Below are 27,312 nucleotides of genomic sequence, written 5' to 3' on the forward strand. Positions count from 1 at the left end.
CACATGTAAATGGGTAAGCATTCAAGTGCACACACCTGCCTACGTCCACAGACCCTCGTGCACACACACTTTTGTCAACAAGCTTTTTCGCAATTAAGAGTATCAGGGACCCATGTTGAAATACAAAAGCAGCACACCACGTGACGGCCATCACATAGAGTCCAGCAGCAAATGGGAAACGTTTAACTAGCCGTGGTCCTATTACTTGCGCTCTACCGTGGAACAACTGCTGGATGAGTTCTGCTGGAGAATATTGAACCTACAACAAGTCTGAGGTAAATAAGAATTCCACAGGAATATAATCAAACAGGGACCTACAACCCTTCCGAGCCAGATAGGAGTCGAACCTACAATCTTCTGATCCGTAGTCAGACGCGTTATCCATTGCGCCACTGGCCCTATGTAGACTTACGCATCCTTTTGTCCTTAAGTGGGCTAGAAAGTGTGTGTGTGTGTGTGTCTGTGAAGGCACAAGGAAACCCATCTGACCTCCTGGAAGTCTGTTCTGTGAGGTTTTCCCAAGTTTTACAAAGGACTTTAGGAGAAGGAAGCACCTAAAAGCTAGGCGAAATGGTCCTAGATCCAAGGAAATCTTTTAGATCAGGCTCAGTTTCTTAAATAGTTTGCATTAACATAATCAGTTCCAGGTCTGTGTGGGGCTGAGCTTGAGAACTCCTTAGTAAGTAGGCGTTTAAAAGAATAAGGGGTTTAATATTACAACACAGGCGAACATTCAGACACATTATCATAAGCTCACCTTGTCCAGGGATCCAAGCATGCTGCCTTTCCACTCTCAGAGCCCTTCACCTAACCTACTGTGCAGCTGCTTCACCTTTAATATCACTGTTCCACAGGCAGCGTGACGTCACAATGCTCCTTGTCTGTAGCCCGAACAAGGAGCCTTTGCAAACCTGGCATAATCTACATACTTACGGTGTGTTTAGTCTTGGACCACAAATGCAGTGAAGAATAATGGATTGCTACTCTTCATACATTTTTGACCATTGGCTCAGATTTGAATGCGTACTGGCCATCTGAGCATCTCTGCCAGGCCACCCTATGTCTAGAGACTGTAGATTTAGAGAGTTTATAAACATTGTCAGTTCATCAATAAAGTGTGCTCGCTTCGGCAGCACATATACTAAAATTGGAACGATACAGAGAAGATTAGCATGGCCCCTGCGCAAGGATGACACGCAAATTCGTGAAGCGTTCCATATTTTTAACAGCTTTTAGGAGAGAAATCTTTTTTGTTTTCAAGACTAATTGAAAAAATAAAGCAGGTCCCAGTGCTGTCCCCGTAATATGTATTTTTCAATTAGTCTCTCCTCAACATTTTTAATGTATTTGCTTTGCAGTAAAGAAGGTGCGCTCTATGTTCAGCTGCATTTAGCAAGGAAGCCTGCAGGACTTCTGGGACTTTTCTTTCTCTTTTTTAGCCTCACTGTCATTATTCTTCACCACCCCCAAATCTATACTGCTGCAGTGTTGTGTTGCTTTGTGGGAAGCAGGACAAAGAGAAGGGCAGGGCCTATGCAAATGAAGGCCTCAGGGATGCCTGGGAGTGCCTTTTTAGCAGTATTGTTAAAGTCCACCTTGCAACCGGATTGGTCGGGTAAGCTGAAAAACACCATGCCAGATTGGGCACCAGGTCTCTAGGCGCTTGGAGGACATATTGGGTCTACATCCCTCAGTTTCTGAGGTCCAAGAAATGTTCACCCTCTACCCTAATAGAGAGGTCTTGGCCGATCGTGGCTGAGAGGGGAAGAAGGTAGCAGTGCAAGATGCTTATGGTCCTTCTCTAATAATAGACCAACTTTCTCTCTCTCTTTACCTGTGGTTCTGCCTGGCTACTGGGGCTACCAGTTGTAAGCCTGCAGCCCACAGGGAGTTGGTTTGTTCCTCTCACACATGTAAATGGGTAAGCATTCAAGTGCACACACCTGCCTACGTCCACAGACCCTCGCGCACACACACTTTTGTCAACAAGCTTTTTCGCAATTAAGAGTATCAGGGACCCATGTTGAAATACAAAAGCAGCACACCACGTGACGGCCATCACATAGAGTCCAGCAGCAAAAGGGAAACGTTTAACTAGCCGTGGTCCTATTACTTGCGCTCTACCGTGGAACAACTGCTGGATGAGTCCTGCTGGAGAATATTGAACCTACAACAAGTCTGAGGTAAATAAGAATTCCACAGGAATATAATCAAACAGGGACCTACAACCCTTCCGAGCCAGATAGGAGTCGAACCTACAATCTTCTGATCCGTAGTCAGACGCGTTATCCATTGCGCCACTGGCCCTATGTAGACTTACGCATCCTTTTGTCCTTAAGTGGGCTAGAAAGTGTGTGTGTGTGTGTGTGAAGGCACAAGGAAACCCATCTGACCTCCTGGAAGTCTGTTCTGTGAGGTTTTCCCAAGTTTTACAAAGGACTTTAGGAGAAGGAAGCACCTAAAAGCTAGGCGAAATGGTCCTAGATCCAAGGAAATCTTTTAGATCAGGCTCAGTTTCTTAAATAGTTTGCATTAACATAATCAGTTCCAGGTCTGTGTGGGGCTGAGCTTGAGAACTCCTTAGTAAGTAGGCGTTTAAAAGAATAAGGGGTTTAATATTACAACACATGCGAACATTCAGACACATTATCATAAGCTCACCTTGTCCAGGGATCCAAGCATGCTGCCTTTCCACTCTCAGAGCCCTTCACCTAACCTACTGTGCAGCTGTTTCACCTTTAATATCACTGTTCCACAGGCAGCGGGACGTCACAATGCTCCTTGTCTGTAGCCCGAACCAGGAGCCTTTGCAAACCTGGCATAATCTACATACTTACGGTGTGTTTAGTCTTGGACCACAAATGCAGTGAAGAATAATGGATTGCTACTCTTCATACATTTTTGACCATTGGCTCAGGTTTGAATGCGTATTGGCCATCTGAGCATCTCTGCCAGGCCACCCGATGTCTAGAGACTGTAGATTTAGAGAGTTTATAAACATTGTCAGTTCATCAATAAAGTTTGCTCGCTTGGGCAGCACATATACTAACATTGGAACGATACAGAGAAGATTAGCATGGCCCCTGCGCAAGGATGACACGCAAATTCGTGAAGCGTTCCATATTTTTAACAGCTTTTAGGAGAGAAATCTTTTTTGTTTTCAAGACTAATTGAAAAAATAAAGCAGGTCCCAGTGCTGTTCCCGTAATATGTATTTTTCAATTAGTCTCTCCTCAACATTTTTAATGTATTTGCTTTGCAGTAAAGAAGGTGCGCTCTATGTTCAGCTGCATTTAGCAAGGAAGCCTGCAGGACTTCTGGGACTTTTCTTTCTCTTTTTTAGCCTCACTGTCATTATTCTTCACCACCCCCAAATCTATACTGCTGCAGTGTTGTGTTGCTTTGTGGGAAGCAGGACAAAGAGAAGAGCAGGCCCTATGCAAATGAAGGCCTCAGGGATGTCTGGGAGTGCCTTTTTAGCAGTATTGTTAAAGTCCACCTTGCAACCGGATTGGTCGGGTAAGCTGAAAAACACCATGCCAGATTGGGCACCAGGTCTCTAGGCGCTTGGAGGACATATTGGGTCTACATCCCTCAGTTTCTGAGGTCCAAGAAATGTTCACCCTCTACCCTAATAGAGAGGTCTTGGCCGATCGTGGCCGAGTGGGGAAGAAGGTAGCAGTGCAAGATGCTTATGGTCCTTCTCTAATAATAGACCAACTTTCTCTCTCTCCTTACCTGTGGTTCTGCCTGGCTACTGGGGCTACCAGTTGTAAGCCTGCAGCCCACAGGGAGTTGGTTTGTTCCTCTCACACATGTAAATGGGTAAGCATTCAAGTGCACACACCTGCCTACGTCCACAGACCCTCGCGCACACACACTTTTGTCAACAAGCTTTTTCGCAATTAAGAGTATCAGGGACCCATGTTGAAATACAAAAGCAGCACACCACGTGACGGCCATCACATAGAGTCCAGCAGCAAATGGGAAACGTTTAACTAGCTGTGGTCCTATTACTTGCGCTCTACCGTGGAACAACTGCTGGATGAGTCCTGCTGGAGAATATTGAACCTACAACAAGTCTGAGGTAAATAAGAATTCCACAGGACTATAATCAAACAGGGACCTACAACCCTTCCGAGCCAGATAGGAGTCGAACCTACAATCTTCTGATCCGTAGTCAGACGCGTTATCCATTGCGCCACTGGCCCTATGTAGACTTACGCATCATTTTGTCCTTAAGTGGGCTAGAAAGTGTGTGTGTGTGTGAAGGCACAAGGAAACCCATCTGACCTCCTGGAAGTCTGTTCTGTGAGGTTTTCCCAAGTTTTACAAAGGACTTTAGGAGAAGGAAGCACCTAAAAGCTAGGCGAAATGGTCCTAGATCCAAGGAAATCTTTTAGATCAGGCTCAGTTTCTTAAATAGTTTGCATTAACATAATCAGTTCCAGGTCTGTGTGGGGCTGAGCTTGAGAACTCCTTAGTAAGTAGGCGTTTAAAAGAATAAGGGGTTTAATATTACAACACAGGCGAACATTCAGACACATTATCATAAGCTCACCTTGTCCAGGGATCCAAGCATGCTGCCTTTCCACTCTCAGAGCCCTTCACCTAACCTACTGTGCAGCTGTTTCACCTTTAATATCACTGTTCCACAGGCAGCGTGACGTCACAATGCTCCTTGTCTGTAGCCCGAACCAGGAGCCTTTGCAAACCTGGCATAATCTACATACTTACGGTGTGTTTAGTCTTGGACCACAAATGCAGTGAAGAATAATGGATTGCTACTCTTCATACATTTTTGACCATTGGCTCAGATTTGAATGCGTATTGGCCATCTGAGCATCTCTGCCAGGCCACCCTATGTCTAGAGACTATAGATTTAGAGAGTTTATAAACATTGTCAGTTCATCAATAAAGTGTGCTCGCTTCGGCAGCACATATACTAAAATTGGAACGATACAGAGAAGATTAGCATGGCCCCTGCGCAAGGATGACACGCAAATTTGTGAAGCGTTCCATATTTTTAACAGCTTTTAGGAGAGAAATCTTTTTTGTTTTCAAGACTAATTGAAAAAATAAAGCAGGTCCCAGTGCTGTCCCCGTAATATGTATTTTTCAATTAGTCTCTCCTCAACATTTTTAATGTATTTGCTTTGCAGTAAAGAAGGTGCGCTCTATGTTCAGCTGCATTTAGCAAGGAAGCCTGCAGGACTTCTGGGACTTTTCTTTCTCTTTTTTAGCCTCACTGTCATTATTCTTCACCACCCCCAAATCTATACTGCTGCAGTGTTGTGTTGCTTTGTGGGAAGCAGGACAAAGAGAAGGGCAGGGCCTATGCAAATGAAGGCCTCAGGGATGCCTGGGAGTGCCTTTTTAGCAGTATTGTTAAAGTCCACCTTGCAACCGGATTGGTCGGGTAAGCTGAAAAACACCATGCCAGATTGGGCACCAGGTCTCTAGGCGCTTGGAGGACATATTGGGTCTACATCCCTCAGTTTCTGAGGTCCAAGAAATGTTCACCCTCTACCCTAATAGAGAGGTCTTGGCCGATCGTGGTCGAGAGGGGAAGAAGGTAGCAGTGCAAGATGCTTATGGTCCTTCTCTAATAATAGACCAACTTTCTCTCTCTCCTTACCTGTGGTTCTGCCTGGCTACTGGGGCTACCAGTTGTAAGCCTGCAGCCCACATGGAGTTGGTTTGTTCCTCTCACTCATGTAAATGGGTAAGCATTCAAGTGCACACACCTGCCTACGTCCACAGACCTTCGCGCACACACACTTTTGTCAACAAGCTTTTTCGCAATTAAGAGTATCAGGGACCCATGTTGAAATACAAAAGCAGCACACCACGTGACGGCCATCACATAGAGTCCAGCAGCAAATGGGAAACGTTTAACTAGCCGTGGTCCTATTACTTGCGCTCTACCTGTGGAACAACTGCTGGATGAGTCCTGCTGGAGAATATTGAACCTACAACAAGTCTGAGGTATGAGGAAATATAAATTTTTGGTCAAGTTATGTTCCCTATCGTGTACCCCACCGTCTCCATGTACTAGCTTAAAGTGCATGTAACTTCCCTCCTGTGCCAGCTATGAAGACGCAAATACATTTGCGGCCAACGTTAACATGTCCTCTTTCAGACCCACCCAGAATGGGTTGAATAGTCCGTTCCTAAGTATGCCATGCCAACGTCTTTTTGTGGTGTACTTTACACGTTTTGCAGCTCTGGCGAAGCAGGCCCTGAATTCTGCCATCGAGCCTTTTTCCGCTTTCTGACTCTGAAAGCCTCAGCCCAGGCTGTCTCTGTACCCGTGACCTCTGCCTTACTCCCTGCGCGGCTCACCGCATTTAGCTTAGCCTGCTGCCTGCCAAGACTGAATTCAACCTTCGAGTTATCTGTTCCGCTCTCCGAAAATGCATTCCTGCCTACTAGTTTAAGTAAACATCCCCCCAGCTGCAGAGCGAAGGGCCCGGCCTTACTGTCTCCGTGCAAGTAATTCATAGCCTCTGTTACCATGGCAGGCCCATGCCCCTCGCATCTCATGCAGACACTTAGACGCTTATACACGCACTCACAGTCAGTATAGAATAGCTTCTGCCCCAGAGACCTTTTCCGCCCAGATAATATGGTTCCCAAACATCAGATATCAGATATGATAGAGGTACGAGCTGATCTGACATGCCAGACTTCTGTCTCTTTCCGCCATTGTAAATGTCAAGTCCCCTGCACCCTCCAGTTTCACGTCAATCACACGTCATGCAGCTGCGTGCGCATCCAGGCCTCAGATTTCTGCTGACATTGCAAGATTCTGCTTTTTGTTGCCACCCCTTTATGATGCCTACTTATGACGTTTCTAGCACACACCTCTATGTTCACGCCTAGTTCACGCCTTCTAATTACGTATCATTACCACGTGTGTGTTTTATCTTGTTTCTCTCAGCTGTTACGCCTACTGTATTGGTTTCTATAATGTAACTTAAGTATATAAGCTATGTATTGTCAATAAAATATTGCTCTATCCCTTCCTGCACCCCAGTGGTGGCAGGAACAAGATATCCGGTCATGACCATTCCTTTTTAAGGAATAAAACCCCTAAGAACTCTAACACCACGGACTCTGCCTTTTTCTTTCCGATTGAGTTATTATTGATTAAGTACTTACCTGCATAGAAATTAGGACGGTAAATCAAATATTTACCACATTATTTTGGCGCCCGAATAGGAACCCCTCCCCCACCTCACGCGCCGGTTGGTGCGTTGCAAGCTCTGTCCCCTGCCATCAGTTAGACGGAAACTACGCGTACTGGCAGGATTTCCTGTATCTCCCTCTGGCCCACGGAGGCGACGAAGACTGCAATCAGCACCCAGACGAGGCGGTGAGGAGCGCGGAGGATCCCGACCAGAGCCTAGTCGAAAGAAGCAAGGTCCGAGGTGTCAAGAGGCCCACCAGTTTTCCGAAGTATCAACGTGTCGAGTCGAGTCGAGTCCGGTCCAGTCCAGTCGAGTTTTCCGTGCTTCCCGGTGAGTACTATTGCTGGGACGTATCTAGACGGGTTTGGGTACACAAATTCGGTCTGCACTGTTTTAGACAGTGTATCTGTACTGTTTAGCAGTATATCAGTTATCCTAGTTCTTGCACTGTTCTCAGCAGTGTATCTGTGCTGTTTAGCAGTACATCCGGTATAGGGGGTAGTCATATATGTTTCAAATGTCCTTTCTATGTGTTTAATGTCGTGGTATGAGTGACTGTTTCTAATGTGCATTATTGTGTTCTGGTGTAACTAATTGTGTTCAGAGTCAGAATTAAACAGCTAGGATTGAGCATTCAGTACTAACTAAACAAGATGCCGTTTTTCAATAAGCTAAAACAGATAGGAACTAGAAAAGGGATACTAGAGGAAGAAATTCCTATCCCCCCTAGGGACACTCCTGGAAACTTCATGTATCAGAAACATGGCATAGACGCCATATTGTATCTAGATTTATGGGCCGATTATACTAAGCATCTAGACGAAAGACACAGATGGCCTGTTACCGGAACATGGGATGCCGAGTGCATCATGAAGGTAGAAGAAGCATTATGGAAAAAGAAAGCCAGACAATCTCAGAAAGACGCCATAGAATTCTGGCGTAAAGAATCACATAAGCGTGCTGAAAAAGCACTCCGTAGAGAAGACAGACATAGAGAAGAATCAGATAAAGCCCGAGAAAACGAATTAGTTACTGAAGGGATTCGAGTAAAATCAGAACAAGTAGACCGCGCACGAAACAATCTTGTAAACGGTATGTACTTAGTAGCCGAAGGTACGCCTGAGGCCACTTCAGAAATGCCGAAAAATCTGCCACCACCATTGGTTCCAATTAAAGTAAAACACAGGACTACTAAAGACATCTTTCTGAATTCCTATCTAAATGATGTAGCACCCGCTTACACCAATCCACCTGCCCGCGTCCCGCCTACTGACGGTGACGGAGCTGGCAACCCGCCCCAAGATCGTATTTTGCCACTACCGCAACAAGTTCCCCCCGACCGACAGCCTGTCGTTCCTCCACCTCCACCACTCCCCTCACCTAAGGTTAAGATACCGAATCCGTTTGCACCTGATCCTACTAAAAGACAAGTTCAAGTACAGATACAGACTCCACAGAGAGATAATGCTCAAGCCTCCGCCTCAGGAGGTGCGACCGGGGGTTACCAGACCCCGCCAGCAACACACAGATTAAACCTTAGGGACATGCAGAAGCCCTTTACATTCCAATCACCCCGTTTCGACATACTCAAAGAACCGCTTCAAGTTTGCAGATACGATCCAGTACCCGGTAAAGACGATAGGATGTTGATGGCATCGCTACGTTTACGACAAGCTACAGATTACCTAGTGTTATTCGCAGGAATGAAAGAGCACCTAGATAGGATATATCATTTTGTCCGGACTGGGGAAAACCCTGAAAGTATTAAGGGAGCCATGGCACATCAGAAAGTCGACACTCAAGCATATATACTGCGTTTTTTCATAAATTGTATAATAAGAGAACGAGACAGGCCTGAGACAGAACAGGATGAAATGGATGCCCTAACAAAGTGGGGTCAAAATATAGCCGAAGGAAAGCATGATAAACAGAATTGCATAGCCAGTATGTACAGGAAAATAAGAAGAGCAGTAATAGAAGTACACGAAAATGAGAAAGAAGGAGCTTCCTCTGAGGAGGAGGAAGGATCTGGAGAACCAGAAAAGACTACAGACATGATAGCGTATGTAGGTAAAGGAACTTATCTTAGGAAGGGCATTCGTCCAGAAAGCAAGAGAGTCTTCCTCTCTGGCATAACAAAACCGAATTCTCCTGAACATCAGTTTCAAGAGACTGATAAAATGCTTCGAGAACGAATGGGGTACCATGTACTAAATTCTATGGATGAACAAGAACTAGCCCGGTCAGCTGTACTATGGGCTGACAATCCGAACATATACAATGATGACACAGTAGCGCAGACATTCCTGAACCTTTCCCCAGACGAGCAGAAATTAGCAGGTGTATACATGATTCAGCACCTCCTCACGTTATTCAGACATCAACATTCTGACCCAGGTCCCTTACACGATACATTAGAAGCACTACTCATGGATAGATGGAGAGGCCTAAGTACCAAGTTAATTCAAATAATTCTAGAACAACGGCACAGATATAACACGTTCTTAAGCTCCGAATACGTTCCCGCTCCGCCCCCAGAAAGAAAAATGTATCATATGGAGCGTCTGCATGGCATTGAAAGTCAGAACCCCTTACGAGAAGTACACCCAGTCATGGGTACTGATAACGCCCTGAAACGTGTGTATGTACACACACCTCTGACCAAGTTAGAACTATTGGAAATGAAGAAACTAGTACCGTGTCACGATAAAGACCCTGCAGGTTTTCACAGAGAACTTAAAGACATGTTACTGATGGGAGATTACACATATGAAGATATTATGAAAATGTTAAAGGTACTGCTGCCCACGGGCATCTACGAGAAGCTGAAGGAAAGAGAATGGGAGGTGGGAGATAAAAAGATTGTGTGGACAGAAATAGAGGACGAGGAGAAACTTCGTACCCCTGGTCTAGGCCTTGGGGAGAAAACTAAAGCATTACCAGGTTTAATAGTACAGGTTCTGCCAAGATTACTGACAACTAGAAAAGAAGACTGGGACGCAATTTCGGCCTGTAAACAGAAACACGATGAAGATACTAGTGACTTCTATTCAAGATTCGAGAAATGTTTTATTATCAATAGTGGCCTTAAGCCGAGTAGCGAGTCGTACCCGCATCTTTTTGTATCAAAATTAGTCGAGAATTCCCTGCCATTAGTTAAGAACCGCGTGTACAAAGTTGAAAGTACTTGGCAAGCAAATACGCCATCCCAGATGTTACAGATGTTACAATATCATCAGAACAGAATTAGAGAAGAACAGGATCAGGAACAGAAACGTATGAAAGACACGAAAATGAAAATGTTAGTGGCCCAGTCGGTTCCAGCCGACGGTCAGAGAAAGGGTACGACCCAGACAGGTCACACCGCAGCTCCCGTTAAAGGGACATGCAATTATTGCAAGCAGCCAGGTCACTACGTACATGAATGCCCAGTCCTGAAACATAATATATCGACAGGTAAAACTAAAGAAAGACCGCATCCACCTAGACAAAATCAGACTCAGCAACAGACTTCGCAGAATACACAGCCTATGCATGTTTCACCACATGCAGCACAGACAGTAGCGGTACCACAGAGACAGTCACAGTCACAGCCACAGCCCATTGCCGCGACTCAGCAAGTCTCGCAGCAGATGTACCAGTATGCCCAATCTGATTACCCCGATTATCCTCGATACACATGAAACAGCCTAGAGAGGGAGGGTGGCTTGCCTCTTATTGAAATTCCTGTAGATCAAGAGGGTCCTTATGTACACAGTCAAGTATTGGGAAAAGACAGAAAGTTTTTAATTGACACAGGGGCAAGTCGCACCACAATCAGCCATGATGAAGTCCCAGGGGCACCCCTCTCAGGCTCACAGAATGTTTCCCTTGGTTTTTCAGGACAGCCTATTGTAAATGAGGTATCGAAACCCGTCCCCCTGGCTGTGGGTCCATTATCACGTGTTACAGACTTGTTACTTACGAAATCTTGTCCAGAAAATCTGTTAGGAATAAAAACATCGAAGGCTCTAGGAGCTGTGATCTGTTGTTCTCCGGAAGGAGTTAGACTTTTCTTGAGAGACTTTAAGGGTCATTATGTATTACGAGAGTTTGATGTCAGATTGAAAAACGTACCGGATCACTTATGGGCAAAAGGCCCAACTGACGTAGGTTGTATGCACATTACACCATACCGTGTTACACTCAAACCAGGTGTTGTTCTACCCAGAATCAGACAATACAAGTTACCACCCGATGCTGTAGTGGCTTTACTGGAAATCATTGAAGAGCTCATTGCCCAAGGAGTGGTTGTAGAGACCGACTCCAATATCTGTAATTCCCCTATCATTCCGATTCTTAAACGTACTGATCCCAATGCACCGCCAGTATATCGGCTGGTGATTGATTTAAGAGAACTGAATAAATGTATTGTTCCACAGTACCCTGTGGTTCCCGACATCTCTTCCCTATTGACTGCTATTGATTCAGAAGCAGCGTTCTTTACTGTGATTGACCTCAAAAAACGCCTTCTTCAGTGTACCTATTGACCCAGAGAGCCAATATCTCTTCGGATTCAGTTTAAATGGACGAAGTTTCAAATTTTCATGCGCACCTCAAGGATTCACAGAAAGCCCCAGCATCTATAGCCAAGCACTGAAAAGACAACTTGATTGTATCATAATGCCAGTTAACACTGCCTTACTGCAATACGTCGATGATCTGCTGATCACCGCACGAAGTGAGCCCGAATGTGAACAAGCATCACTGACAGTTTTACATTTTCTGGCCAACAAGGGACACAAGGTGTCTCCTTCGAAGCTACAATTCTGTGTTCAGCAAGTTGTGTACTTGGGTCACTTGCTGTCCAAAGTGGGGAGACAGCTCACTCCCGATCGCATTCGGTTAATTGTAAATATGCCACAACCCCAGACACAAAAGGAAGTGAGGGCCTTTATAGGCCTCACCTCGTACTGCAGACAATGGATTCCCCAGTATGCATTTCTAGCTAAACCACTGATTCAGTTAACAACACAGGAGGCAGCGACTTCGACTGCCCTCCCTTGGACTCAGGAACATACACAGGCTTTTGAGGAATTAAAGAAAGCTTTATGTCAAGCACCAGTTCTAGCGACACCATGTTACAGCAAACCGTTCACACTTTTTGTTACAGAACGTGATGGTACAGCGTTGTCTGTCCTCACTCAAGACCAAGCAGGTTCACATAAGCCTTGCGCTTATTTTTCAAGTACATTGGATTCAGTAGCCCAGGCACTCCCTGCGTGCTTGAAGTCAGTAGCAGCAACCGCACTAGCAATCAGACAGAGCGACTCAATTGTTTTAGGACATCAATTAACAGTACAAGTTCCACATTCTGTAGAGGTTCTTTTAAACAGAACTCAGACTCAGCACTTGACTATAGCACGACTGACAGGTTATGAATTGACACTATTCCAGCCACACATAGAAATCAGACGCTGCAGCATTCTGAATCCCGCAACATTGTTACCTACAATTATGACAGATCCAGCCCCGCATGATTGTATAGAGATCATTAATGCAGTAACAAAGCCTCGACGAGACTTAACAGATGTCCCACTGACAAATCCAGACCTGACACTTTACGTGGACGGTTCATGCATGAGAACAAGTACAGGAGAATTAGTGGCCGCGTATGCAGTGACCACTGAAACTGAAGTTAAAGAAACACATCGTATTGACACACTGTCTGCTCAAGCGGCGGAGCTCATCGCTCTGACCCGAGCTTGTATACTAGCCAAGAACAGAAATGTTAACATATACACTGATTCCCGTTATGCGTTCGGAGTTGTACACGACTTCGGAATGTTATGGCAAGAACGAGGTTTCTTGACCTCTCATGGTGCCAAGATCCAACACGGTCCCCTCATTCAAGCACTGTTAGAAGCAATACATCTGCCCTCAGGCATATCCGTCATGAAGTGTAAAGCACATACTAAAGTTACAGATTCTGTTTCCCAGGGTAATGACCTGGCAGACCAGACAGCAAAACATACAGCATTGACTCACACCCAGACTACCGATGTGACAAAGACAATAGTACCAACACAGTGTATGTCAGTCCGGGATCCCACCCTAGATGTAATCGACATCCAGACACATGCTACTTCAGATGAAATAAAGAAATGGACTGAACTAGGAGGGATCCAGACAGATCAAGGATGGGTCACGAAGGGAAAATCTACATGGTTTCTCCCCGACTCAATGGTTCAAATCATGATAAATACAGCACATAGTCCAGCACATCTAGGAGAGAAAGCTATGTTAGACAGTTTACAGAATCTCTGGTACAACAAACACTTACGAGCAGCAGCAAAACAGAAAGTGCGTACTTGCATGATCTGTTGTCAGTTCAATCCCAGTAAAAGCGTTCCTGTAGAGCAAGGTGGATTCCATCCTCCCGATCACCCTTTTGAAGTCCTCCAGATGGATTATATCCAGATGGACCGTTGTCGAGGATTCAAATATGTCCTCGTAGTTGTTTGTGCACTTTCCCGTTGGACCGAAGCATATCCAGTCCCAGATTACAATGCCCCGACCACTGCCAGGCAGCTGGTTCGAGAATTCTTCCCACGGTACGGCTTGCCTCGTGTCGTGTACTCAGATAACGGACAGCCGTTCTCATCCGAACTTATGAGGCATGTTTCCCTTCTGTTAGGATATCAGTGGAGATTCCATTGTGTCCGACATCCCGAAGCCGCAGGCCTTGTAGAAAGGCATAATCAGACACTAAAGACCCGCCTTGCCAAAGTTTGTAAAGAGAAAGGGGTCGACTGGATAGTCGCCCTGCCAGTTGCATTATTCTACATGAGAATGGTTGCCCATTCGAGATCAGGACTATCCCCGTACGAAGTGGTCTTTGGTAGACCACCGAATATGTGGGGGACGCCCATGCCTAAGAAAATTACTGATGTCGATTGTAATATGCTGACAGATTACCTTGCCTCCTTGATGTCTGCACTCCAATCATGTCGTTCACAGGTTGCTGCAGCCTTCTCTGACAACACTGATGTAAAGCCACACGATGTCCGACCAGGGGACATTGTCCTAATTAGGAACTTCGACAGGAAAAGTCCGCTGGAGCCCCGCTGGAAAGAGCCGAAGACCGTCCTTCTCACTACGAAGACCGCGATCAAGGTGGAAGGCAGAAAGGGGTGGATCCATACGAGTCATATTAAAAAGTGCAACGAACTGAAACCAGACCCAGACTCGTCCACCCCCTCCAAAGACTGTATCGAACCTAGTGACTTTAAGGTTCCCGAACGAGAGAAAACTCCCCAAGAGGAGTACAGACTGAAACTTCGATCTAGCAAGTCAGACAGTTTAATTGTTTAAGTCCTCCCCTAGGTGAATCGGTTAAATAGTTTCTGACATGTATCCCCTAGATCGAGATAGAGAGAGAGAGAGACAATTCAAGAAACGTGCATATTGCAAATCACTCCGTAGTCACTGTATAGTGACTTTATTGATTATGTTCTCTTTAAGTCTCCTGATTATTGTTGCTAGCATATTGCTTCCCATATACTACCCTATCTTCAAACGTGAACAATCTGCTTTCAATGTTTCTGCTGAACATTCTTTTAGTGAATTACCTCCCCACGAACTTTCTTACAGACTCGCGCTGCGCAACAACACATTCATTAGTATGTTACACCATTCCCATCAGACTAACAATGCTACAAACTGTTGGATATGTGGCCGACTCCCTCCCTACCAGAAATATAAGGGAGTTCTGCCCCTCTTTCCGTACCCGTTCACTCATAATGGCTCCTGTGGTGCATGGTTTAGAATAATTAATTCCTTAGATCCTGATGTCGCTGTTTTTAAAGGGAGCTGGGTTTGGGGAAACTTGAACTTAGTTCTGCTTAATGCCTGTTACCCTGACAAAAAGGGACTCCCCACTAGAGTAGGAACTGATCTAGAAAATGAAGTATATGGATTAGGTAATTATACAATTAACCTTATGATTCTCACTGTTGAATCCGAAGCCGCACCAGTTCTCCCTGCTATGTCAGTACTACCAGTCACAGGTGACTTATGTGTCAGAAAGAAGGGTTCAGTACACTTAGGTCATAGTAAATGTACTACCGTGGTCGAATTCAGTGATCATGGCAAGTCCTCCTTTAGAGCTACTCGTCATTCCTATTTTGTTTGTGGCCATACCGCATACATACGCTTACCTCCAGATTGGGATGGCACCTGTTACATTGCCTTCCTTCTGCCACCTGTTTTCCTAGCCCCTCCTGATTATCACAGAAATACAAATCTAGTAAAGAGTAGACTCAGAAGAAATCTCCCGATTGTCGACTATACCGAAACGGCATGGGAGCAATACACAGATTTCAATAAGGGATTCTTTTTCTTCACAGGCCCCGTCCAAAACAGTAAATTAATACGTAGATTAACCAGAACACTCGAAGCAGTAGTAAATGAAACTGCCTCCGCTCTAGGTAACTTAACAGAGGAACAGTCTGCTATGAGGATTGTTGTTCTTCAGAATCGTCTTGTTATTGACGTCATCTTGGCAGATAGAGGTGGAGCCTGTAAGGTCATCGGGTCAAGTTGCTGTGTTTTCATTCCAGAAAACGCGCCAACTGTCTACAAAGCTATTACACGTCTTCATAAGATTGCAAGTTCGATACATCAGAATCCAGGCACCTGGACTTGGTCCGGCTGGTTCTGGACAACGTTAACCGCTTGGGGATGGAAGATCCTATCCTTCCTAAGCATTGCCCTTGTCATAGTATTCAGTTGTTGCCTGTGCCTACAGTGTGGGCCAGCGATTTGTGGACTGTGCGCCACATCGTGCATTGAACATTCCAGTTTTCTCTCAAACCGACAAAGGAAGAAAGACGAGCAAATGATGTTACAAGAACAGACTGATCGATTCATGAGGATCGATATATCATGAAGGGTCCGTAGGGAATGGGGAGGGAATGAGGAAATATAAATTTTTGGTCAAGTTATGTTCCCTATCGTGTACCCCACCGTCTCCATGTACTAGCTTAAAGTGCATGTAACTTCCCTCCTGTGCCAGCTATGAAGACGCAAATACATTTGCGGCCAACGTTAACATGTCCTCTTTCAGACCCACCCAGAATGGGTTGAATAGTCCGTTCCTAAGTATGCCATGCCAACGTCTTTTTGTGGTGTACTTTACACGTTTTGCAGCTCTGGCGAAGCAGGCCCTGAATTCTGCCATCGAGCCTTTTTCCGCTTTCTGACTCTGAAAGCCTCAGCCCAGGCTGTCTCTGTACCCGTGACCTCTGCCTTACTCCCTGCGCGGCTCACCGCGTTTAGCTTAGCCTGCTGCCTGCCAAGACTGAATTCAACCTTCGAGTTATCTGTTCCGCTCTCTGAAAATGCATTCCTGCCTACTAGTTTAAGTAAACATCCCCCCAGCTGCAGAGCGAAGGGCCCGGCCTTACTGTCTCCGTGCAAGTAATTCATAGCCTCTGTTACCATGGCAGGCCCATGCCCCTCGCATCTCATGCAGACACTTAGACGCTTATACACGCACTCACAGTCAGTATAGAATAGCTTCTGCCCCAGAGACCTTTTCCGCCCAGATAATATGGTTCCCAAACATCAGATATCAGATATGATAGAGGTACGAGCTGATCTGACATGCCAGACTTCTGTCTCTTTCCGCCATTGTAAATGTCAAGTCCCCTGCACCCTCCAGTTTCACGTCAATCACACGTCATGCAGCTGCGTGCGCATCCAGGCCTCAGATTTCTAATGACATTGCAAGATTCTGCTTTTTGTTGCCACCCCTTTATGATGCCTACTTATGACGTTTCTAGCACACACCTCTATGTTCACGCCTAGTTCACGCCTTCTAATTACGTATCATTACCACGTGTGTGTTTTATCTTGTTTCTCTCAGCTGTTACGCCTACTGTATTGGTTTCTATAATGTAACTTAAGTATATAAGCTATGTATTGTCAATAAAATATTGCTCTATCCCTTCCTGCACCCCAGTGGTGGCAGGAACAAGATATCCGGTCATGACCATTCCTTTTTAAGGAATAAAACCCCTAAGAACTCTAACACCACAGACTCTGCCTTTTTCTTTCCGATTGAGTTATTATTGATTAAGTACTTACCTGCATAGAAATTAGGACGGTAAATCAAATATTTACCACAGGTAAATAAGAATTCCACAGGAATATAATCAAACAGGGACCTACAACCCTTCCGAGCCAGATAGGAGTCGAACCTACAATCTTCTGATCCGTAGTCAGACACATTATCCATTGCGCCACTGGCCCTATGTAGACTTACGCATCCTTTTGTCCTTAAGTGGGCTAGAAAGTGTGTGTGTGTGTGTGAAGGCACAAGGAAACCCATCTGACCTCCTGGAAGTCTGTTCTGTGAGGTTTTCCCAAGTTTTACAAAGGACTTTAGGAGAAGGAAGCACCTAAAAGCTAGGCGAAATGGTCCTAGATCCAAGGAAATCTTTTAGATCAGGCTCAGTTTCTTAAATAGTTTGCATTAACATAATCAGTTCCAGGTCTGTGTGGGGCTGAGCTTGAGAACTCCTTAGTAAGTAGGCGTTTAAAAGAATAAGGGGTTTAATATTACAACACAGGCGAACATTCAGACACATTATCATAAGCTCACCTTGTCCAGGGATCCAAGCATGCTGCCTTTCCACTCTCAGAGCCCTTCACCTAACCTACTGTGCAGCTGTTTCACCTTTAATATCACTGTTCCACAGGCAGCGTGACGTCACAATGCTCCTTGTCTGTAGCCCGAACCAGGAGCCTTTGCAAACCTGGCATAATCTACATACTTACGGTGTGTTTAGTCTTGGACCACAAATGCAGTGAAGAATAATGGATTGCTACTCTTCATACATTTTTGACCATTGGCTCAGATTTGAATGCGTATTGGCCATCTGAGCATCTCTGCCAGGCCACCCTATGTCTAGAGACTGTAGATTTAGAGAGTTTATAAACATTGTCAGTTCATCAATAAAGTGTGCTCGCTTCGGCAGCACATATACTAAAATTGGAACGATACAGAGAAGATTAGCATGGCCCCTGCGCAAGGATGACACGCAAATTCGTGAAGCGTTCCATATTTTTAACAGCTTTTAGGAGAGAAATCTTTGTTTTCAAGACTAATTGAAAAAATAAAGCAGGTCCCAGTGCTGTCCCCGTAATATGTATTTTTCAAATAGTCTCTCCTCAACATTTTTAATGTATTTGCTTTGCAGTAAAGAAGGTGCGCTCTATGTTCAGCTGCATTTAGCAAGGAAGCCTGCAGGACTTCTGGGACTTTTCTTTCTCTTTTTTAGCCTCACTGTCATTATTCTTCACCACCCCCAAATCTATACTGCTGCAGTGTTGTGTTGCTTTGTGGGAAGCAGGACAAAGAGAAGGGCAGGGCCTATGCAAATGAAGGCCTCAGGGATGTCTGGGAGTGCCTTTTTAGCAGTATTGTTAAAGTCCACCTTGCAACCGGATTGGTCGGGTAAGCTGAAAAACACAATGCCAGATTGGGCACCAGGTCTCTAGGCGCTTGGAGGACATATTGGGTCTACATCCCTCAGTTTCTGAGGTCCAAGAAATGTTCACCCTCTACCCTAATAGAGAGGTCTTGGCCGATCGTGGCTGAGAGGGGAAGAAGGTAGCAGTGCAAGATGCTTATGGTCCTTCTCTAATAATAAACCAACTTTCTCTCTCTCCTTACCTGTGGTTCTGCCTGGCTACTGGGGCTACCAGTTGTAAGCCTGCAGCCCACAGGGAGTTGGTTTGTTCCTCTCACACATGTAAATGGGTAAGCATTCAAGTGCACACACCTGCCTACGTCCACAGACCCTCGTGCACACACACTTTTGTCAACAAGCTTTTTCGCAATTAAGAGTATCAGGGACCCATGTTGAAATACAAAAGCAGCACACCACGTGACGGCCATCACATAGAGTCCAGCAGCAAATGGGAAACGTTTAACTAGCCGTGGTCCTATTACTTGCGCTCTACCGTGGAACAACTGCTGGATGAGTCCTGCTGGAGAATATTGAACCTACAACAAGTCTGAGGTAAATAAGAATTCCACAGGAATATAATCAAACAGGGACCTACAACCCTTCCGAGCCAGATAGGAGTCGAACCTACAATCTTCTGATCCGTAGTCAGACGCGTTATCCATTGCGCCACTGGCCCTATGTAGACTTACGCATCCTTTTGTCCTTAAGTGGGCTAGAAAGTGTGTGTGTGTGTGTGTGTGTGAAGGCACAAGGAAACCCATCTGACCTCCTGGAAGTCTGTTCTGTGAGGTTTTCCCAAGTTTTACAAAGGACTTTAGGAGAAGGAAGCACCTAAAAGCTAGGCGAAATGGTCCTAGATCCAAGGAAATCATTTAGATCAGGCTCAGTTTCTTAAATAGTTTGCATTAACATAATCAGTTCCAGGTCTGTGTGGGGCTGAGCTTGAGAACTCCTTAGTAAATAGGCGTTTAAAAGAATACGGGGTTTAATATTACAACACAGGCGAACATTCAGACACATTATCATAAGCTCACCTTGTCCAGGGATCCAAGCATGCTGCCTTTCCACTCTCAGAGCCCTTCACCTAACCTACTGTGCAGCTGTTTCACCTTTAATATCACTGTTCCACAGGCAGCGTGACGTCACAATGCTCCTTGTCTGTAACCCGAACCAGGAGCCTTTGCAAACCTGGCATAATCTACATACTTACGGTGTGTTTAGTCTTGGACCACAAATGCAGTGAAGAATAATGGATTGCTACTCTTCATACATTTTTGACCATTGGCTCAGATTTGAATGCGTATTTGGCCATCTGAGCATCTCTGCCAGGCCACCCTATGTCTAGAGACTGTAGATTTAGAGAGTTTATAAACATTGTCAGTTCATCAATAAAGTGTGCTCGCTTCGGCAGCACATATACTAAAATTGGAACGATACAGAGAAGATTAGCATGGCCCCTGCGCAAGGATGACACGCAAATTCGTGAAGCGTTCCATATTTTTAACAGCTTTTAGGAGAGAAATCTTTTTTGTTTTCAAGACTAATTGAAAAAATAAAGCAGGTCCCAGTGCTGTCCCCGTAATATGTATTTTTCAATTAGTCTCTCCTCAACATTTTTAATGTATTTGCTTTGCAGTAAAGAAGGTGCGCTCTATGTTCAGCTGCATTTAGCAAGGAAGCCTGCAGGACTTCTGGGACTTTTCTTTCTCTTTTTTAGCCTGACTGTCATTATTCTTCACCACCCCCAAATCTATACTGCTGCAGTGTTGTGTTGCTTTGTGGGAAGCAGGACAAAGAGAAGGGCAGGGCCTATGCAAATGAAGGCCTCAGGGATGTCTGGGAGTGCCTTTTTAGCAGTATTGTTAAAGTCCACCTTGCAACCGGATTGGTCGGGTAAGCTGAAAAACACCATGCCAGATTGGGCACCAGGTCTCTAGGCGCTTGGAGGACATATTGGGTCTACATCCCTCAGTTTCTGAGGTCCAAGAAATGTTCACCCTCTACCCTAATAGAGAGGTCTTGGCCGATCGTGGCCGAGAGGGGAAGAAGGTAGCAGTGCAAGATGCTTATGGTCCTTCTCTAATAATAGACCAACTTTCTCTCTCTCCTTACCTGTGGTTCTGCCTGGCTACTGGGGCTACCAGTTGTAAGCCTGCAGCCCACAGGGAGTTGGTTTGTTCCTCTCACTCATGTAAATGGGTAAGCATTCAAGTGCACACACCTGCCTACGCCCACAGACCTTCGCGCACACACACTTTTGTCAACAAGCTTTTTCGCAATTAAGAGTATCAGGGACCCATGTTGAAATACAAAAGCAGCACACCACGTGACGGCCATCACATAGAGTCCAGCAGCAAATGGGAAACGTTTAACTAGCCGTGGTCCTATTACTTGCGCTCTACCGTGGAACAACTGCTGGACGAGTTCTGCTGGAGAATATTGAACCTACAACAAGTCTGAGGTAAATAAGAATTCCACAGGAATATAATCAAACAGGGACCTACAACCCTTCCGAGCCAGATAGGAGTCAAACCTACAATCTTCTGATCCGTAGTCAGACGCGTTATCCATTGCGCCACTGGCCCTATGTAGACTTACGCATCCTTTTGTCCTTAAGTGGGCTAGAAAGTGTGTGTGTGTGTGTGTGTGTGAAGGCACAAGGAAACCCATCTGACCTCCTGGAAGTCTGTTCTGTGAGGTTTTCCCAAGTTTTACAAAGGACTTTAGGAGAAGGAAGCACCTAAAAGCTAGGCGAAATGGTCCTAGATCCAAGGAAATCTTTTAGATCAGGCTCAGTTTCTTAAATAGTTTGCATTAACATAATCAGTTCCAGGTCTGTGTGGGGCTGAGCTTGAGAACTCCTTAGTAAGTAGGCGTTTAAAAGAATAAGGGGTTTAATATTACAACACAGGCGAACATTCAGACACATTATCATAAGCTCACCTTGTCCAGGGATCCAAGCATGCTGCCTTTCCACTCTCAGAGCCCTTCACCTAACCTACTGTGCAGCTGTTTCACCTTTAATATCACTGTTCCACAGGCAGCGTGACGTCACAATGCTCCTTGTCTGTAGCCCGAACCAGGAGCCTTTGCAAACCTGGCATAATCTACATACTTACGGTGTGTTTAGTCTTGGACCACAAATGCAGTGAAGAATAATGGATTGCTACTCTTCATACATTTTTGACCATTGGCTCAGATTTGAATGCGTATTGGCCATCTGAGCATCTCTGCCAGGCCACCCTATGTCTAGAGACTGTAGATTTAGAGAGTTTATAAACATTGTCAGTTCATCAATAAAGTGTGCCTGCTTCAGCAGCACATATACTAAAATTGGAACGATACAGAGAAGATTAGCATGGCCCCTGCGCAAGGATGACACGCAAATTCGTGAAGCGTTCCATATTTTTAACAGCTTTTAGGAGAGAAATCTTTTTTGTTTTCAAGACTAATTGAAAAAATAAAGCAGGTCCCAGTGCTGTCCCCGTAATATGTATTTTTCAATTAGTCTCTCCTCAACATTTTTAATGTATTTGCTTTGCAGTAAAGAAGGTGCGCTCTATGTTCAGCTGCATTTAGCAAGGAAGCCTGCAGGACTTCTGGGACTTTTCTTTCTCTTTTTTAGCCTCACTGTCATTATTCTTCACCACCCCCAAATCTATACTGCTGTAGTGTTGTGTTGCTTTGTGGGAAGCAGGACAAAGAGAAGGGCAGGGCCTATGCAAATGAAGGCCTCAGGGATGCCTGGGAGTGCCTTTTTAGCAGTATTGTTAAAGTCCACCTTGCAACCGGATTGGTCGGGTAAGCTGAAAAACACCATGCCAGATTGGGCACCAGGTCTCTAGGCGCTTGGAGGACATATTGGGTCTACATCCCTCAGTTTCTGAGGTCCAAGAAATGTTCACCCTCTACCCTAATAGAGAGGTCTTGGCCGATCGTGGCTGAGAGGGGAAGAAGGTAGCAGTGCAAGATGCTTATGGTCCTTCTCTAATAATAGACCAACTTTCTCTCTCTCTTTACCTGTGGTTCTGCCTGGCTACTGGGGCTACCAGGTGTAAGCCTGCAGCCCACAGGGAGTTGGTTTGTTCCTCTCACTCATGTAAATGGGTAAGCATTCAAGTGCACACACCTGCCTACGTCCACAGACCTTCACGCACACACACTTTTGTCAACAAGCTTTTTCGCAATTAAGAGTATCAGGGACCCATGTTGAAATACAAAAGCAGCACACCACGTGACGGCCATCACATAGAGTCCAGCAGCAAAAGGGAAACGTTTAACTAGCCGTGGTCCTATTACTTGCGCTCTACCGTGGAACAACTGCTGGATGAGTCCTGCTGGAGAATATTGAACCTACAACAAGTCTGAGGTAAATAAGAATTCCACAGGAATATAATCAAACAGGGACCTACAACCCTTCCGAGCCAGATAGGAGTCGAACCTACAATCTTCTGATCCGTAGTCAGACGCGTTATCCATTGCGCCACTGGCCCTATGTAGACTTACGCATCCTTTTGTCCTTAAGTGGGCTAGAAAGTGTGTGTGTGTGTGTGTGAAGGCACAAGGAAACCCATCTGACCTCCTGGAAGTCTGTTCTGTGAGGTTTTCCCAAGTTTTACAAAGGACTTTAGGAGAAGGAAGCACCTAAAAGCTAGGCGAAATGGTCCTAGATCCAAGGAAATCTTTTAGATCAGGCTCAGTTTCTTAAATAGTTTGCATTAACATAATCAGTTCCAGGTCTGTGTGGGGCTGAGCTTGAGAACTCCTTAGTAAGTAGGCGTTTAAAAGAATAAGGGGTTTAATATTACAACACATGCGAACATTCAGACACATTATCATAAGCTCACCTTGTCCAGGGATCCAAGCATGCTGCCTTTCCACTCTCAGAGCCCTTCACCTAACCTACTGTGCAGCTGTTTCACCTTTAATATCACTGTTCCACAGGCAGCGGGACGTCACAATGCTCCTTGTCTGTAGCCCGAACCAGGAGCCTTTGCAAACCTGGCATAATCTACATACTTACGGTGTGTTTAGTCTTGGACCACAAATGCAGTGAAGAATAATGGATTGCTACTCTTCATACATTTTTGACCATTGGCTCAGGTTTGAATGCGTATTGGCCATCTGAGCATCTCTGCCAGGCCACCCGATGTCTAGAGACTGTAGATTTAGAGAGTTTATAAACATTGTCAGTTCATCAATAAAGTTTGCTCGCTTGGGCAGCACATATACTAACATTGGAACGATACAGAGAAGATTAGCATGGCCCCTGCGCAAGGATGACACGCAAATTCGTGAAGCGTTCCATATTTTTAACAGCTTTTAGGAGAGAAATCTTTTTTGTTTTCAAGACTAATTGAAAAAATAAAGCAGGTCCCAGTGCTGTTCCCGTAATATGTATTTTTCAATTAGTCTCTCCTCAACATTTTTAATGTATTTGCTTTGCAGTAAAGAAGGTGCGCTCTATGTTCAGCTGCATTTAGCAAGGAAGCCTGCAGGACTTCTGGGACTTTTCTTTCTCTTTTTTAGCCTCACTGTCATTATTCTTCACCACCCCCAAATCTATACTGCTGCAGTGTTGTGTTGCTTTGTGGGAAGCAGGACAAAGAGAAGAGCAGGCCCTATGCAAATGAAGGCCTCAGGGATGTCTGGGAGTGCCTTTTTAGCAGTATTGTTAAAGTCCACCTTGCAACCGGATTGGTCGGGTAAGCTGAAAAACACCATGCCAGATTGGGCACCAGGTCTCTAGGCGCTTGGAGGACATATTGGGTCTACATCCCTCAGTTTCTGAGGTCCAAGAAATGTTCACCCTCTACCCTAATAGAGAGGTCTTGGCCGATCGTGGCCGAGAGGGGAAGAAGGTAGCAGTGCAAGATGCTTATGGTCCTTCTCTAATAATAGACCAACTTTCTCTCTCTCCTTACCTGTGGTTCTGCCTGGCTACTGGGGCTACCAGTTGTAAGCCTGCAGCCCACAGGGAGTTGGTTTGTTCCTCTCACACATGTAAATGGGTAAGCATTCAAGTGCACACACCTGCCTACGTCCACAGACCCTCGCGCACACACACTTTTGTCAACAAGCTTTTTCGCAATTAAGAGTATCAGGGACCCATGTTGAAATACAAAAGCAGCACACCACGTGACGGCCATCACATAGAGTCCAGCAGCAAATGGGAAACGTTTAACTAGCTGTGGTCCTATTACTTGCGCTCTACCGTGGAACAACTGCTGGATGAGTCCTGCTGGAGAATATTGAACCTACAACAAGTCTGAGGTAAATAAGAATTCCACAGGAATATAATCAAACAGGGACCTACAACCCTTCCGAGCGAGATAGGAGTCGAACCTACAATCTTCTGATCCGTAGTCAGACGCGTTATCCATTGCGCCACTGGCCCTATGTAGACTTACGCATCATTTTGTCCTTAAGTGGGCTAGAAAGTGTGTGTGTGTGTGAAGGCACAAGGAAACCCATCTGACCTCCTGGAAGTCTGTTCTGTGAGGTTTTCCCAAGTTTTACAAAGGACTTTAGGAGAAGGAAGCACCTAAAAGCTAGGCGAAATGGTCCTAGATCCAAGGAAATCTTTTAGATCAGGCTCAGTTTCTTAAATAGTTTGCATTAACATAATCAGTTCCAGGTCTGTGTGGGGCTGAGCTTGAGAACTCCTTAGTAAGTAGGCGTTTAAAAGAATAAGGGGTTTAATATTACAACACAGGCGAACATTCAGACACATTATCATAAGCTCACCTTGTCCAGGGATCCAAGCATGCTGCCTTTCCACTCTCAGAGCCCTTCACCTAACCTACTGTGCAGCTGTTTCACCTTTAATATCACTGTTCCACAGGCAGCGTGACGTCACAATGCTCCTTGTCTGTAGCCCGAACCAGGAGCCTTTGCAAACCTGGCATAATCTACATACTTACGGTGTGTTTAGTCTTGGACCACAAATGCAGTGAAGAATAATGGATTGCTACTCTTCATACATTTTTGACCATTGGCTCAGATTTGAATGCGTATTGGCCATCTGAGCATCTCTGCCAGGCCACCCTATGTCTAGAGACTATAGATTTAGAGAGTTTATAAACATTGTCAGTTCATCAATAAAGTGTGCTCGCTTCGGCAGCACATATACTAAAATTGGAACGATACAGAGAAGATTAGCATGGCCCCTGCGCAAGGATGACACGCAAATTTGTGAAGCGTTCCATATTTTTAACAGCTTTTAGGAGAGAAATCTTTTTTGTTTTCAAGACTAATTGAAAAAATAAAGCAGGTCCCAGTGCTGTCCCCGTAATATGTATTTTTCAATTAGTCTCTCCTCAACATTTTTAATGTATTTGCTTTGCAGTAAAGAAGGTGCGCTCTATGTTCAGCTGCATTTAGCAAGGAAGCCTGCAGGACTTCTGGGACTTTTCTTTCTCTTTTTTAGCCTCACTGTCATTATTCTTCACCACCCCCAAATCTATACTGCTGCAGTGTTGTGTTGCTTTGTGGGAAGCAGGACAAAGAGAAGGGCAGGGCCTATGCAAATGAAGGCCTCAGGGATGCCTGGGAGTGCCTTTTTAGCAGTATTGTTAAAGTCCACCTTGCAACCGGATTGGTCGGGTAAGCTGAAAAACACCATGCCAGATTGGGCACCAGGTCTCTAGGCGCTTGGAGGACATATTGGGTCTACATCCCTCAGTTTCTGAGGTCCAAGAAATGTTCACCCTCTACCCTAATAGAGAGGTCTTGGCCGATCGTGGTCGAGAGGGGAAGAAGGTAGCAGTGCAAGATGCTTATGGTCCTTCTCTAATAATAGACCAACTTTCTCTCTCTCCTTACCTGTGGTTCTGCCTGGCTACTGGGGCTACCAGTTGTAAGCCTGCAGCCCACATGGAGTTGGTTTGTTCCTCTCACTCATGTAAATGGGTAAGCATTCAAGTGCACACACCTGCCTACGTCCACAGACCTTCGCGCACACACACTTTTGTCAACAAGCTTTTTCGCAATTAAGAGTATCAGGGACCCATGTTGAAATACAAAAGCAGCACACCACGTGACGGCCATCACATAGAGTCCAGCAGCAAATGGGAAACGTTTAACTAGCCGTGGTCCTATTACTTGCGCTCTACCTGTGGAACAACTGCTGGATGAGTCCTGCTGGAGAATATTGAACCTACAACAAGTCTGAGGTATGAGGAAATATAAATTTTTGGTCAAGTTATGTTCCCTATCGTGTACCCCACCGTCTCCATGTACTAGCTTAAAGTGCATGTAACTTCCCTCCTGTGCCAGCTATGAAGACGCAAATACATTTGCGGCCAACGTTAACATGTCCTCTTTCAGACCCACCCAGAATGGGTTGAATAGTCCGTTCCTAAGTATGCCATGCCAACGTCTTTTTGTGGTGTACTTTACACGTTTTGCAGCTCTGGCGAAGCAGGCCCTGAATTCTGCCATCGAGCCTTTTTCCGCTTTCTGACTCTGAAAGCCTCAGCCCAGGCTGTCTCTGTACCCGTGACCTCTGCCTTACTCCCTGCGCGGCTCACCGCATTTAGCTTAGCCTGCTGCCTGCCAAGACTGAATTCAACCTTCGAGTTATCTGTTCCGCTCTCCGAAAA

The 27,312-nt window shown here is 45.3% G+C and overlaps 13 non-coding genes across 13 annotated transcripts; 8 read left to right on the plus strand and 5 right to left on the minus strand.

Annotated features, from left to right (window-relative positions):
• Nucleotides 1–326: 326 nt before the first annotated feature.
• TRNAR-ACG (transfer RNA arginine (anticodon ACG)) lies at nt 327–399 on the minus strand. Its single transcript has one exon. It is a non-coding gene; the product is annotated as a tRNA-Arg (tRNA).
• Nucleotides 400–1,117: 718 nt separating this feature from the next.
• LOC147705644 (U6 spliceosomal RNA) lies at nt 1,118–1,224 on the plus strand. Its single transcript, XR_015298180.1, has one exon. It is a non-coding gene; the product is annotated as a U6 spliceosomal RNA (small nuclear RNA).
• Nucleotides 1,225–2,234: 1,010 nt separating this feature from the next.
• Nucleotides 2,235–2,307, minus strand: TRNAR-ACG (transfer RNA arginine (anticodon ACG)). Its single transcript has one exon. It is a non-coding gene; the product is annotated as a tRNA-Arg (tRNA).
• A 714-nt stretch (nt 2,308–3,021) lies between these two features.
• LOC147705646 (U6 spliceosomal RNA) lies at nt 3,022–3,128 on the plus strand. The gene has a single exon (XR_015298464.1). It is a non-coding gene; the product is annotated as a U6 spliceosomal RNA (small nuclear RNA).
• A 1,010-nt stretch (nt 3,129–4,138) lies between these two features.
• TRNAR-ACG (transfer RNA arginine (anticodon ACG)) lies at nt 4,139–4,211 on the minus strand. Its single transcript has one exon. It is a non-coding gene; the product is annotated as a tRNA-Arg (tRNA).
• Nucleotides 4,212–4,921: 710 nt separating this feature from the next.
• LOC147705648 (U6 spliceosomal RNA) lies at nt 4,922–5,028 on the plus strand. The gene has a single exon (XR_015298269.1). It is a non-coding gene; the product is annotated as a U6 spliceosomal RNA (small nuclear RNA).
• A 13,170-nt stretch (nt 5,029–18,198) lies between these two features.
• LOC147705649 (U6 spliceosomal RNA) lies at nt 18,199–18,305 on the plus strand. Its single transcript, XR_015298181.1, has one exon. It is a non-coding gene; the product is annotated as a U6 spliceosomal RNA (small nuclear RNA).
• Nucleotides 18,306–19,312: 1,007 nt separating this feature from the next.
• On the minus strand, nt 19,313–19,385 carry TRNAR-ACG (transfer RNA arginine (anticodon ACG)). The gene has a single exon. It is a non-coding gene; the product is annotated as a tRNA-Arg (tRNA).
• Nucleotides 19,386–20,104: 719 nt separating this feature from the next.
• On the plus strand, nt 20,105–20,211 carry LOC147705651 (U6 spliceosomal RNA). Its single transcript, XR_015298182.1, has one exon. It is a non-coding gene; the product is annotated as a U6 spliceosomal RNA (small nuclear RNA).
• Nucleotides 20,212–22,012: 1,801 nt separating this feature from the next.
• Nucleotides 22,013–22,119, plus strand: LOC147705652 (U6 spliceosomal RNA). The gene has a single exon (XR_015298377.1). It is a non-coding gene; the product is annotated as a U6 spliceosomal RNA (small nuclear RNA).
• A 1,010-nt stretch (nt 22,120–23,129) lies between these two features.
• TRNAR-ACG (transfer RNA arginine (anticodon ACG)) lies at nt 23,130–23,202 on the minus strand. The gene has a single exon. It is a non-coding gene; the product is annotated as a tRNA-Arg (tRNA).
• Nucleotides 23,203–23,916: 714 nt separating this feature from the next.
• On the plus strand, nt 23,917–24,023 carry LOC147705654 (U6 spliceosomal RNA). Its single transcript, XR_015298465.1, has one exon. It is a non-coding gene; the product is annotated as a U6 spliceosomal RNA (small nuclear RNA).
• Nucleotides 24,024–25,816: 1,793 nt separating this feature from the next.
• Nucleotides 25,817–25,923, plus strand: LOC147705655 (U6 spliceosomal RNA). The gene has a single exon (XR_015298270.1). It is a non-coding gene; the product is annotated as a U6 spliceosomal RNA (small nuclear RNA).
• Nucleotides 25,924–27,312: the final 1,389 nt, after the last annotated feature.

The sequence above is a fragment of the Lissotriton vulgaris genome, chromosome 7, assembly GCF_964263255.1.
Source record: "Lissotriton vulgaris chromosome 7, aLisVul1.2, whole genome shotgun sequence".
NCBI classification, from domain to species: Eukaryota; Metazoa; Chordata; class Amphibia; order Caudata; family Salamandridae; genus Lissotriton; species Lissotriton vulgaris.